Raw genomic sequence first — 13945 nt, 5'->3', positions numbered from 1 at the left:
CAGTATCCAGGGTCTGGCCTCTAGCTTTAACTGTCTTAACATTAGACCAGGGCAATTTCATCTGCTGAGATTTTTTACAGTAAGATATTTTTTTATTCTAAGAGTTGAATGAGGAACATTGCTGTAGAGAAGTCCTCAGACAGACATCTTCATGTCAGTGCTTCTCAAAAGTGCTGTCATTGTTTTTCTAGCTTGCCATTGCACAATGCTCAACGAACAGTAATTTTGGTGAACTGCTGTATATACAGTACGTTAAACGTTAACTAGGCCAGATGACTATCATGACCGTATAGAAATCATAATACCTCGTCTTCTCATTCATCCAACCATTCAACTCAATAGCAGCTTGGCGTTCCACTGTAACATTACTCACAAAGCCAGGTCGACAACACAGTGCTTGTATAGATTACAGTCCTCTTCTCTGTCTGTTGCGTTTGTGATTAAATTCAGCAAGCTGCTGGTCTCTGTGTCCAGCCACCCTCAATTACCATCTAGGGAGAGTGTCTCGGAAAGCTTAACACAGCAATTAACAACATAATTAAGTGCCAAAGCCATTGTGGCGTTTCTCCAGCCTAGGAAGAAGAGCAGCATTGATCAGAGGGATTGCCAGTTGGCCCCTGATTGATCGCACAGATTGATTGGCTTGCATAGGCATTCGTCAACGAAGAATGGGGAGAGTGTGTGTGTGTATGTGTGTGTGTGTGTGTGTGTGTGTGTGTGTGTGTGTGTGTGTGTGTGTGTGCGTGTGTGTGTTTAAGATGTCAAACTGCTGTGTGACACACTGATAATGACCTGTCACACTAACTTGTCTCTCCCTGTCCAACCAGCCACCCCTGGATCTGTGACACACATCTGGTGTCAATCACACACACCCACACACACTCGCACCACACACACACACACTCACTCTTAAAGGCCTCTGGACCACATCTGAATTTTAAGTAACATCTGCAGTCCATTTATTCTAAATAGACTTGTGACAAGGTTGTGTCCCAACACTACTGACTCTAACAAACATCACTACTGACTCTAACCAACATCACTACTGACTCTAACTAACAACACTACTGACTCTAACCAACATCACTACTGACTCTAACCACCATCACTACTGACTCTAACCAACATCACTACTGACTCTAACCAACATCACTACTGACCCTAACCAACATCACTACTGACTCTAACCAACATCACTACTGACTCTAACCAACATCACTACTGACCCTAACTAACATCACTACTGACTCTAACTAACAACACTACTGACTCTAACCAACATCACTACTGACTCTAACCAACATCACTACTGACTCTAACCAACATCACTACTGACTCTAACCACCATCACTACTGACTCTAACTAACATCACTACTGACTCTAACCAACATCACTACTGACTCTAACCAACATCACTACTGACTCTAACCAACATCAATACTGACTCTAACCAACATCACTACTGACTCCAACCAACATCACTACTGACTCTAACCAACATCACTACTGACTCTAACCAACATCACTACTGACTCTAACCAACATCACTACTGACTCTAACCAACATCACTACTGACTCTAACCAACATCACTACTGACTCTAACCAACATCACTACTGACTCTAACTAACATCAACACTGACTCTAACCAATATCACTACTGACTCTAACTAACATCACTACTGACTCTAACCAACATCACTACTGACTCTAACCAACATCACTACTGACTCTAACCAACATCACTACTGACTCTAACCAACATCACTACTGACTCTAACTAACAACACTACTGACTAACCAACATCACTACAGACTCTAACCAACATCACTACTGACCCTAACTAACATCAATACTGACTCTAACCAACATCACTACTGACTCTAACCAACATCACTACTGACTCTAACCACCATCACTACTGACTCTAACCAACATCACTACTGACTCTAACCAACATCACTACTGACTCTAACCAACATCACTACTGACCCTAACTAACATCACTACTGACTAACTAACAACACTACTGACTAACCAACATCACTACTGACTAACCAACATCACTACTGACTCTAACCAACATCACTATTGACTCTAACCACCATCACTACTGACTCTAAACAACATCACTACTGACTCTAACTAACATCACTACTGACTCTAACCAACATCACTACTGACTCTAACCAACATCAACACTACTGACTCTAACTAACATCAACACTGACTCTAACCAACATCAACACTGACTCTAACCAACATCACTACTGACTCTAACCAACATCACTATTGACTCTAACCAACATCACTACTGACTCTAACCAACATCACTACTGACCCTAACTAACATCACTACTGACTCTAACCAACATCACTACTGACTCTAACCAACATCACTACTGACTCTAACCAACATCACTATTGACTCTAACCACCATCACTACTGACTCTAAACAACATCACTACTGACTCTAACTAACATCACTACTGACTCTAACCAACATCACTACTGACTCTAACCAACATCAACACTACTGACTCTAACTAACATCAACACTGACTCTAACCAACATCAACACTGACTCTAACCAACATCACTACTGACTCTAACCAACATCACTATTGACTCTAACCAACATCACTACTGACTCTAACCAACATCACTACTGACTCTAACTAACATCACTACTGACTCTAACCAACATCACTACTGACCCTAACCAACATCACTACTGACTCTAACCACCATCACTACTGACTCTAACTAACATCACTACTGACTCTAACTAACATCACTACTGACTCTAACCAACATCACTACTGACTCTAACCAACATCAACACTACTGACTCTAACTAACATCAACACTGACTCTAACCAACATCACTACTGACTCTAACCAACATCACTACTGACTCTAACCAACATCACTACTGACTCTAACCAACATCACTACTGACTCTAACCAACATCACTACTGACTCTAACTAACATCACTACTGACTCTAACCAACATCACTACTGACTCTAACCAACATCACTACTGACCCTAACCAACATCACTACTGACCCTAACCAACATCACTACTGACTCTAACCAACATCACTACTGACTCTAACCAACATCACTACTGACTCTAACCAACAGCACTACTGACTCTAACCAACATCACTACTGACTCTAACCACCATCACTACTGACTCTAACCAACATCACTACTGACTCTAACCAACATCACTACTGACTCTAACCACCATCACTACTGACTCTAACCAACATCACTACTGACTCTAACCAACATCACTACTGACTCTAACCAACATCACTACTGACTCTAACCAACATCACTACTGACTCTAACCAACATAAATACTGACTCTAACCAACATCACTACTGACTCTAACTAACATCACTACTGACTCTAACTAACATCACTACTGACTCTAACCAACATCACTACTGACTCTAACCAACATCAACACTACTGACTCTAACTAACATCAACACTGACTCTAACCAACATCACTACTGACTCTAACCAACATCACTACTGACTCTAACCAACATCACTACTGACTCTAACCAACATCACTACTGACTCTAACCAACATCACTACTGACTCTAACTAACATCACTACTGACTCTAACCAACATCACTACTGACTCTAACCAACATCACTACTGACTCTAACCAACATCACTACTGACTAACCAACATCACCACTGACTCTAACCACCATCACTACTGACTCTAACCAACATCAATACTGACTCTAACCGACATCAACGCTACTGACTCTAACCAACATCACTACTGACTCTAACCAACATCAATACTGACTCTAACCAACATCAATACTGACTCTAACCAACATCACTACTGACTCTAACCAACATCACTACTGACTCTAACCAACATCACTACTGACTCTAACCAACATCAATACTGACTCTAACCAACATCAATACTGACTCTAACCAACATCAATACTGACTCTAACCAACATCACTACTGACTCTAACCAACATCAATACTGACTCTAACTAACATCAATACTGACTCTAACCGACATCAACGCTACTGACTCTAACCAACATCACTACTGACTCTAACCAACATCAATACTGACTCTAACCAACATCAATACTGACTCTAACCAACATCACTACTGACTCTAACCAACATCACTACTGACTCTAACCAACATCACTACTGACTCTAACCAACATCACTACTGACTCTAACCAACATCAATACTGACTCTAACCAACATCAATACTGACTCTAACCAACATCACTACTGACTCTAACCAACATCAATACTGACTCTAACCGACATCCACACATGAGCTTCCTATGCAGCCATTGCAATCTCTGTATTGCATGTTGATTTGACTTTGAGGATAGCATTTGTAGTTTTGCAACTATGCGTGTTGACTGCGGTAGATATTGCTAATGGTACAGAAAAAATCTATTCCACTGCAGGTCCCTTAAATTATTTAACAGATGCAAAAACAGCTTTAAGTCAATGTGTTGCTGGTATCATTTATCGCAGTACACTTTCATGATTATATGTTGACGCCAAGGGAAAATGACCCCCCCCCCCCCCCCCACACACACACACACACACATACACATGCATACACACACACACACACACACACACCTCTGGCCAGTAGTCTCCAGGGAGCAGTTCCATTGAGTAGGTAGCAGCAGGGCAGGAACAGAGGATATGTGGGGAGGGAGGGAGGTTGGTGGTAAGACAGCAAATAAACTGCCATGTCTTATTGTGTCAATAAACTAATTCCCCTTTAAAGGCCTGACCTCTGACCTCTGCTAGCCCAACCAATTGAGGAGTGTGTCGAGGCCATGAGGTGATAACAAATATCCTGGGGGGGGCGGGGGGTTACTGGGAATGGGATCCTGGGGTGGACTCATTTCAAACAGGACCAGTTTGACCAGTTCACAGAGGTGAAATTGTATAATTTATTTTTGCCATCTAGACTACTTGACCTGCTCACGAAGCCCCGTCCGGTCTGAAAATTCATTGAATTCTTATAAGATCCTTTTAAGGCATGGTGGTTTGTTGATTGATTTAAAAATAGGATATTAGCAATGTAAGCACCTAGCAGTACACTGAAAAACTGAAAGTCAACATATTCAACAGAATCTGTCTTACCAAAATCAGAATATGTGGGACAAAGGCTGAGAGAACAAGAGATCCAAAATGCTTCCCCACTCTATCTTCCTCCAGCTACCCTACAGAGCAACTACTGCTTCTCTCATCAGTGCTGCTACAGCCCAGACCAGTAGGATGAGTCCCCGGTGACAAATCCAACCCCTCCATACCCAGCCAGCCACCCTCATAACCATCTCAGTCCCCCAGACAGTGCAGGGGAATGGGCTTGGGCTAAATGGCTTTCCCGCCTTGGAGCCACCGCTGGTAGTTTTAGTACTGCTGGGATTTAGGATGCATAGATACACCCGGTTTTATCCACTCGAACAAGACCAAGATATTTATTTATTTATTTATTTTGGGGATTTGTGTGTATTGTTTTGCACTGTTGGAGTTCGAAACATAAGCATTTCGCTGCACCTGCGACTACATCTGAAAAATATGTGTACGCGACTAATACAATTTGATTTGATTTGAAGATAGGAAAATGTTCCTCTCAAACAGGCTGATGTGATAAGTTCATGCTACAGGCCTCCTCTGTTCAATACATTTATTGTAGGCCAAGCTGAGAGAAAGTCCAGAGAAGATGACCTAGGAACAGCTGACCCTATCTTAATCATTAAAGAAACTCTACCTTAAAAAGTAAAACTGACCTTTGACCAGAGCTTAGAGATAATTTGGCTCTTCTTGTTCTACCACCAGAGGGCAGTGTTCTATGGACGGAACAGAGTGATGGAACAAGGACCAGACATTTAAAGGCTTTTAGGAATCTAACTGTAGATATAATACAAGGTGAACAAGTGTGTTATGTCTCCACTCAGCAGTAAATTGCCAAAGAACTTAAATAGAAGTGACCCCATCCCTGTTGCTTTCCAGCATTATTAAAGTGGCCACATCAATTAGCTGTGGAGTCAGTTTACATATTTACATTGGCACTACTTAAAGTGGACAATACATCTTAATTATATTGTATCGCAGTCCACGCTAGAGTGAAAACATAAATTGACAAGGTGTGTGTGTGTGTGTGCGCGTGCGTGTGTGTGTGGGTGTGTGTATGTGTGTGTGCGTGTGTGCGCGTGCGTGCGTGCGTGCGCGTGCGCGTGCGCGTGTGTGTGTGTGTGTGTGGCAGGGAGTGTGGCAGGTACAGCTTTCCCTGGGCCAGCTCTGGTTCTTAAGGGATGAACTTTTGCCCTGTAATTACACTGCTATTCCACGTTTCAGGGGAGCAGGTTAGCCTTGGACACTTTAGTCCCGTTTCAGGGGAGCAGGTTAGCCTTGGACACTTTAGTCCACTGCTGCTGCTTTTACCCCACCAGAAACATCGGAGCAGAGTCTGGCTCTGTTGCATATGAACACGTTGTCATAATGCCTTTATGAAAAACGTCTACGTGAGGTATAAAGATCTTCTCATTTCTAAATATCTTCTAAACATTTGTAAACAAATGAAATCCTGATGAATCCTGTCTACAGAGACATTAAATCTGAATCCTGTCAACAGAATCTGAATCCAGTCTACAGAGACATTAAATCTGAATCCAGTCTACAGAGATGTTAAATCTGAATCCAGCCTACAGAGACATTAAATCTGAATCCAGTCTACAGAGATCTTAAATCTGAATCCAGTCTACAGAGATCTTAAATCTGAATCCAGTCTACAGAGACGTTAAATCTGAATCCAGCCTACAGAGACGTTAAATCCAGAAACATTCAAACTAGAACAGATACAGTAACACTATTAGAAAGATGAGATGAGTCACTGTAACCCGTAATTAAAGATATCTGGCTAGTTTCCTTGTTTCATACAGTATGCTGTCAGACATTTCAATATTGAGACGGCATGGGGCATTAGAGGCAACAAAAGACAAGGGGAAGGAACACAACCCACTGTCCTGGCCTAATACCTTAAACCACAGATCACAGAGAGACGCGTACAAGCCTGTGTGCCTCTCAGCAGACCCATTTACATTCAAACCTGTTGCAAAAAAGAAGAAATACTTGTCTGCCGTCTATCTTTGGGGTTTATTCGAAGGCTAGCGGGTCGCATGTGTTTGCCCTTGTATTCCGTTCGGCATATTGTGGTGTAACGGAGCCTCAGCTGCCTGGATTGCAGCTTTTAATGAAAACGTGGGGGGCCGCGGAGCGCCAGGTAAGACCCCAGAGCTCCTATTTCAGAGGGCTTTGTTTCGGATGACAATGAGGAGCTGTGGTTCGACTCTTACAGACTGGGTCCTCCGGAGTCCGCCTATCACCCAGGACACACACACACGAGCAGGGAAACACACACGTGCATGCATGCACGCACACACACACACAAGCACAAGCACACAAGCACAAGCACACACACACACACACCCTGTCTGTCTAATAATTAACTAGATGAGAGAGACGCCACAGTGATCGATATGTGTTCAAATCAGACTCTCCAGACAGAGATGTGTTTTATTTATTAACGTAGTTACTTTGTCCAATTTATCCTTTTACGTTTTTATTGTAACCAATTTTAGAGAAATACCATGTACTGCTGTAAGCACGCAGTAATGATGAGTACCTAGTAATAACAATACCTAATATACTGTACTAAAATAATTACGGAGTAAAAAGACTGAGAAGTCTTTGGCGTGCGTGTGTGCATGTGTATGTCTGTGCATGTGCATTTGTGTGTGTGTATACATGTAAAAACGCTGCTGAGACATTATTAGTTGTCGTCAAGAGCAGAAGGTCAGAAAGCAGGCGGACATTTGCATTTTCTGGCAGGGGCATTTAGGTTGACGAATAGGATCGGCACGCTGCGACCAGCGCCACCTGGCATTTAGTTATTAACTCTTCCAACAGTGATTTATATGCCACCTCTCAAAGAGCGGGATTGGAGCTATTAGAATATCATTCTGAAAATTAGCCCGTTTAACCATAAAAGCCTTGACTTGGCCTGACCCCCTAATACACTTCTAATGACACCATTTAGCATAGCAATAGTAGGCCAAGCCTGTGAATGAAGATACGTCAGGTGATGTGATGTCTAATACACGTCGTCTAGGATCAGATGACCGCTTTCAGTGAAAGGTATACAATTCTTGAGACGTAGACAGTACAGCAGACTAGCAGTCTGTGTTTCTATCTGTAATACTGGATGTACATAGACATGGAATCACCGGTCATTTTAACAAATGGAACACTGGTCACTTGAATAATGGAATCACCGGTCACTTTAACAATGGAACACTGGTCACTTTAATAATGGAATCACCGGTCACTTTAACAATGGAACACTGTTCACTTTAATAATGGAATCACTGGTCACTTTAATAATGGAACACAGGTCACTTTAATAATGGAATCACCGGTCACTTTAATAACGGAACACTGGTCACTTTAATAATGGAACACTGGTCACTTTAACAATGGAACACTGGTCACTTTAATAACGGAACACTGGTCACTTTAACAATGGAACACTGGTCACTTTAATAATGGAATCACCGGTCACTTTAATAATGGAACACTGGTCACTTTAATAATGGAATCACCGGTCACTTTAATAATGGAATCACCGGTCACTTTAATAATGTTTACATACTGTTTTACCCATTTCATATGTATATACTGCATTCTACTCAAGGCCATCCTAGTCAACTATTGCTGTATATATACTATTCTATCCTACGTATTCTACAAATATACTAAATATTATATCCACATACTGTCCATAATGTCTATACATCCCAATATATATATATATACAGTACCAGTCAAAAGTTTTAGAACACTTACTCATTCAAAGGTTTTTCTTTATTTTTACTATTTTCTACATTGTAGAATAATAGTGAAGACATCAAAACTATGAAATAACACATATGGAATCATGTAGTAACCAAAAAAGTGTTAAACAAATCAAAATATAGTTTATATATGAGATTCTTCAAATAGCCACCCTTTGCCTTGATGACAGCTTTGCACACTCTTGGCATTCTCTCAACCAGCTTCACCTGGAATGTTTTTCCAACAGTCTTGAAGGAGTTCCCACATATGCTAAGCACTTGTTGGCTGCTTTTCCTTCACTCTGCAGTCCAACTCATCCCAAACCATCTCAATTGGGTTGAGGATGGGTGATTGTGGAGGCCAGGTCATCTGATGCAGCACTCCATCACTCTCCTTCTTGGTCAAATAGCCCTTACACAGCCTGTCCTGTTGAAAAACAAATGATAGTCCCACTAAGCGCAAACCAGATGGGATGGCATATCGCTGCAGAATATTGTGGTAGCCATGCTGGTTAAGTGTGCCTTGAATTCTAAATAAATCAAAGATAGTGTCACCAGCAAAGCACCCCCACACCATCACACCTCCTCCTCCATGCTTAACGGTGGGAACCACACATGCGGAGATCATCCGTTCACCTACTCTGCGTCTCACAAAGACACGGCGGTTGGAACCAAAAATCTCAAATTTGGACTCATCAGACCAAAGGACAGATTTCCACCGGTCCAATGTCCATTGCTCGTGTTTCTTGGCCCAAGCAAGTCTTTTCTTATTATTAGTGTCCTTTAGAAGTGGTTTCTTTGCAGCAATTAAACTATGAAGGCCTGATTCTCGCAGTCTCCTCTGAACAGTTGATGTTGAGATGTGTCTGTTACTTGAACTCTGTGAAGCATTTATTTGGGCTGCAATTTCTGAGGCTGGTAACTCTAATGAACTTATCCTCTGCAGCAGAGGTAACTCTGGGTCTTCCTTTCCTGTGGCGGTCCTCATGAGAGCCAGTTTCATCATAGCGCTTGATGGTTTTTGCGATTGCACTTGAAGAAACTTTCAAAGTTCTTGAAATGTTCCTGATTGACTGACCTTCATGTCTTAAAGTAATGATGGACTGTCGTTTCTCTTTGCTTATTTCAGCTGTTCTTGCCATAATATGGACTTGGTCTTTTACCAAATAGGGCTATCTTCTGTATACCACCCCTAACTTGTCACAACACAACAGATTGGCTCAAACGCATTAAGAAGGAAAGAAATTCCACAAATTAACTTTTAAGAAGGCACACCTGTTAATTGAAATGCATTCCAGGTGACTACCTCATGAAGATGGTTGAGAAAATGCCAAAAGTGTGCAAAGCTGTCATCAAGGCAAAGGGTGGCTACTTTGAAGAGTCTGAAATATAAAATAAAAGTTCATTTGTTTAACACTTTTTTGGTTACTACATGATTCCATATGTGTTGGAATATTTCTATATTTCATAGTTTTGATGTCTTCACTATTATTCTACAATGTAGAAAATAGTAAAAATAAAGAAAAACCCTGGAATGAGTAGGTGTGTCCAAACTTTTGACTGGTACTGTCTGTATATATATATATATATATATATATATATACATACAACAACAGACAGTATATATATATATATATACATATATATATATATATATATATATATATACATACTCCGGACCCCGACATTGCTCGTCCTAATATTTATATATTTCTTAATTCCATTATTTTACTTTCAGGTGTGTGTGTATTGTTGTGTATTGTTAGATATTAATGCATTGCTGGAGCTAGGAACACAAGCATTTTGCTGCACCTGCAATAACAGCTGCTAAATATGTGTATGCGACCAATAACATTTTATTTTATTTAACAATGATCAATCTCTGACAGTATTATTCTCCATTGACTCTTAGGAGAATAGGTAAGATGATGGCTAGTTGGTAGTAACGCTTCACTATCTTTACTTTTCTATTTATTCTGATCGATCACATAAATGGCAACTTCTGTATGTGTGTGTGTGCGTGTGTGTGTGCGCGTGTGTGCATATACTACGAGAAGTTAATAATACTAGAAGAATACTAGCCTATATGGACACAAGGCCTTACAAAAGATAGGAACCAGAAGTATAACCTATCAGGCCAACCAAGGTCCTAACATCAACTTCTATGGACCTCTATTTTCCACTGGAGCTGTGGCGAAATGTCTTTTGTCGATCAAGCCTTGACAAAATAATTCAATGAAAAAAGCACAAAAGATATTGAATGCCGTTTTATAATTACATTTAATTAATTTAGCTTCCGTATTTTTCCTTTAGTTATATTGAATGTTCCACATCCAAGGACAGTTGTGTGGTTTTGCAGTTGGTGTGTCGGTGCAAGGCTAAACGAAACCATTATGGGACTTTAATAGCAAACCATCTCACTGCCTTGTATTGGTACAGTTTTCAAATTAATACAGAAAACCCAATTGGTAATTTTATGCAGAATGTGCTATTTCTCTGATAGATGAGACTGAATAATCATCACATGAATAATGAATGAACTAAATTCAATATGCATGTGCGTATTCATACTTTGTGGCCACAATAAGCTTGTAGTCAACATGATGCCCAGGAGTCACTAACGAGCTTTATTGTTAGTGGCACATCTGACTTGTTATGCTGCAACTTTGTCACATAAATGTATTGAGTCTCTGTGCTACATCGACAACCTTTAACAGTCATCTCTGTATAGTTACACATCTGTGACCATAGAGTGGGTGACATCACAGCTACTGTGATGTTGAAATGTCTCTAGATTTCTTTTCACAAGAGTACAAGGCCTCCTGCCATATACTCATAGCCATAATCGAATCGCACACTGTTGCTAGCTAGCATGTTTTTCTTTCGTAATGAATGTCTCTGTCAGAGATGACCTTTGCTCTAACAGTCAGACTGTCTGTCGTTGGTCATCTAGCTACATGTTGCGTTGTTGTGTAGCCCCGGTAGTTCTCAAAACAAAACAATACACATGACTTTCAATTATGTTCACCCAGCTCTCTCTGTGTGGCCAATAACACCATCCGTGCGTTGCCAAGGACATAGGCATCCGTTACAGGACAGTTAAGACTCTGAAATCTCTCCACAAGTCATGTACCTCATTCACCATCAATTATTGACCTGGCAAATGCAGGTTTCAGAAGCTCCCAGACTTTCCGTTGATTTGTTTGATGAATATTTCAGAGGACAAACAGGCTACCTGACACTCGACGATACCAAGGCAGCGATACCAAGGCAGCGTGGCTAGAGGTCAGTCAGGCCACCCTTCTGGACACACACATGGACACAGACAGGCAAACACACTCACACACACGGACAGCCACACACACGGACAGCCACACACACTCACACACACGGACATGCACACACACACATGGACACAGACAGGCAAACACACTCACACACACGGACAGCCACACACACGGACAGCCACACACACTCACACACACGGACATGCACACACACTCACACACACGGACAGCCACACACACACGGACACGGACAGCCACACACACTCACACACACGGACAGCCACACACACTCACACACACGGACAGCCACACACACTCACACACACGGACAGCCACACACACACATGGACACGGACAGCCACTCACACACACAGACAGCCACACACACACATGGACACCGACAGCCACCCACACTCACACACACAGACAGCCACACACACACATGGACACGGACAGCCACACACACACACACGGACACGGACATGCACACACACACGGACACACATACATGGACACAGACAGCCACACACACACGGACAGGCACACACACACAGTCTTGTATAACTAACCTTGTGGGGACATACAACTCAGTCCCATTCAAAATCCTATTTTCCCCTGACCCTAAACCTAACCCTTACCCTAACCCTAACCTTAACCTGAAGACTTCTGGTATAGTATAGTACAGTATAGTACAGTATAGTACAGTATAGTTAAACACGTCCACAAAGTTACAGCTACAGTTACAGCTACAGTTAAAGTTACAGCTACAGTTACAGTTACAGTTACAGCTACAGCTACAGCTACAGTTACAGCTACAGCTACAGTTACAGCTACAGTTACAGCTACAGTTACAGCTACAGTTACAGCTACAGCTACAGTTACAGCTACAGTTACAGCTACAGTTACAGTTACAGTTACAGCTAAAGTTACAGCTACAGTTACAGTTACAGCTACAGTTACAGCTACAGTTACAGCTACAGTTACAGTTACAGCTACAGCTACAGTTACAGCTACAGCTACAGTTACAGTTACAGCTACAGCTACAGCTACAGTTACAGTTACAGCTACAGTTACAGTTACAGCTACAGCTACAGCTACAGTTACAGCTACAGCTACAGTTACAGCTACAGCTACAGTTACAGCTACAGTTACAGTTACAGTTACAGTAACAGCTACAGTTACAGCTACAGTTACAGTTACAGCTACAGCTACAGTTACAGCTACAGCTACAGTTACAGCTACAGCTACAGTTACAGTTACAGCTAAAGCTACAGTTACAGCTACAGTTACAGCTACAGCTACAGCTACAGTTACAGCTACATTTACAGCTACAGCTACAGTTACAGCTACAGTTACAGCTACAGTTACAGCTACAGCTACAGCTACAGTTACAGCTACATTTACAGCTACAGTTACAGCTACAGCTACAGTTACAGCTACATTTACAGCTACAGCTACAGTTACAGCTACATTTACAGCTACAGCTACAGCTACAGTTACAGCTACATTTACAGCTACAGCTACAGCTACAGTTACAGCTACATTTACAGCTACAGTTACAGCTACAGCTACAGTTACAGCTACATTTACAGCTACAGCTACAGTTACAGCTACATTTACAGCTACAGTTACAGCTACAGCTACAGTTACAGCTACATTTACAGCTACAGCTACAGTTACAGCTACATTTACAGCTACAGCTACAGCTACAGTTACAG

The sequence above is a fragment of the Coregonus lavaretus genome (genome assembly GCF_964263955.1).
Source record: "Coregonus lavaretus genome assembly, chromosome: 37".
In the NCBI taxonomy this organism is placed as follows: domain Eukaryota; kingdom Metazoa; phylum Chordata; class Actinopteri; order Salmoniformes; family Salmonidae; genus Coregonus; species Coregonus lavaretus.
Note: the sequence above shows the minus strand (reverse complement) of the source record.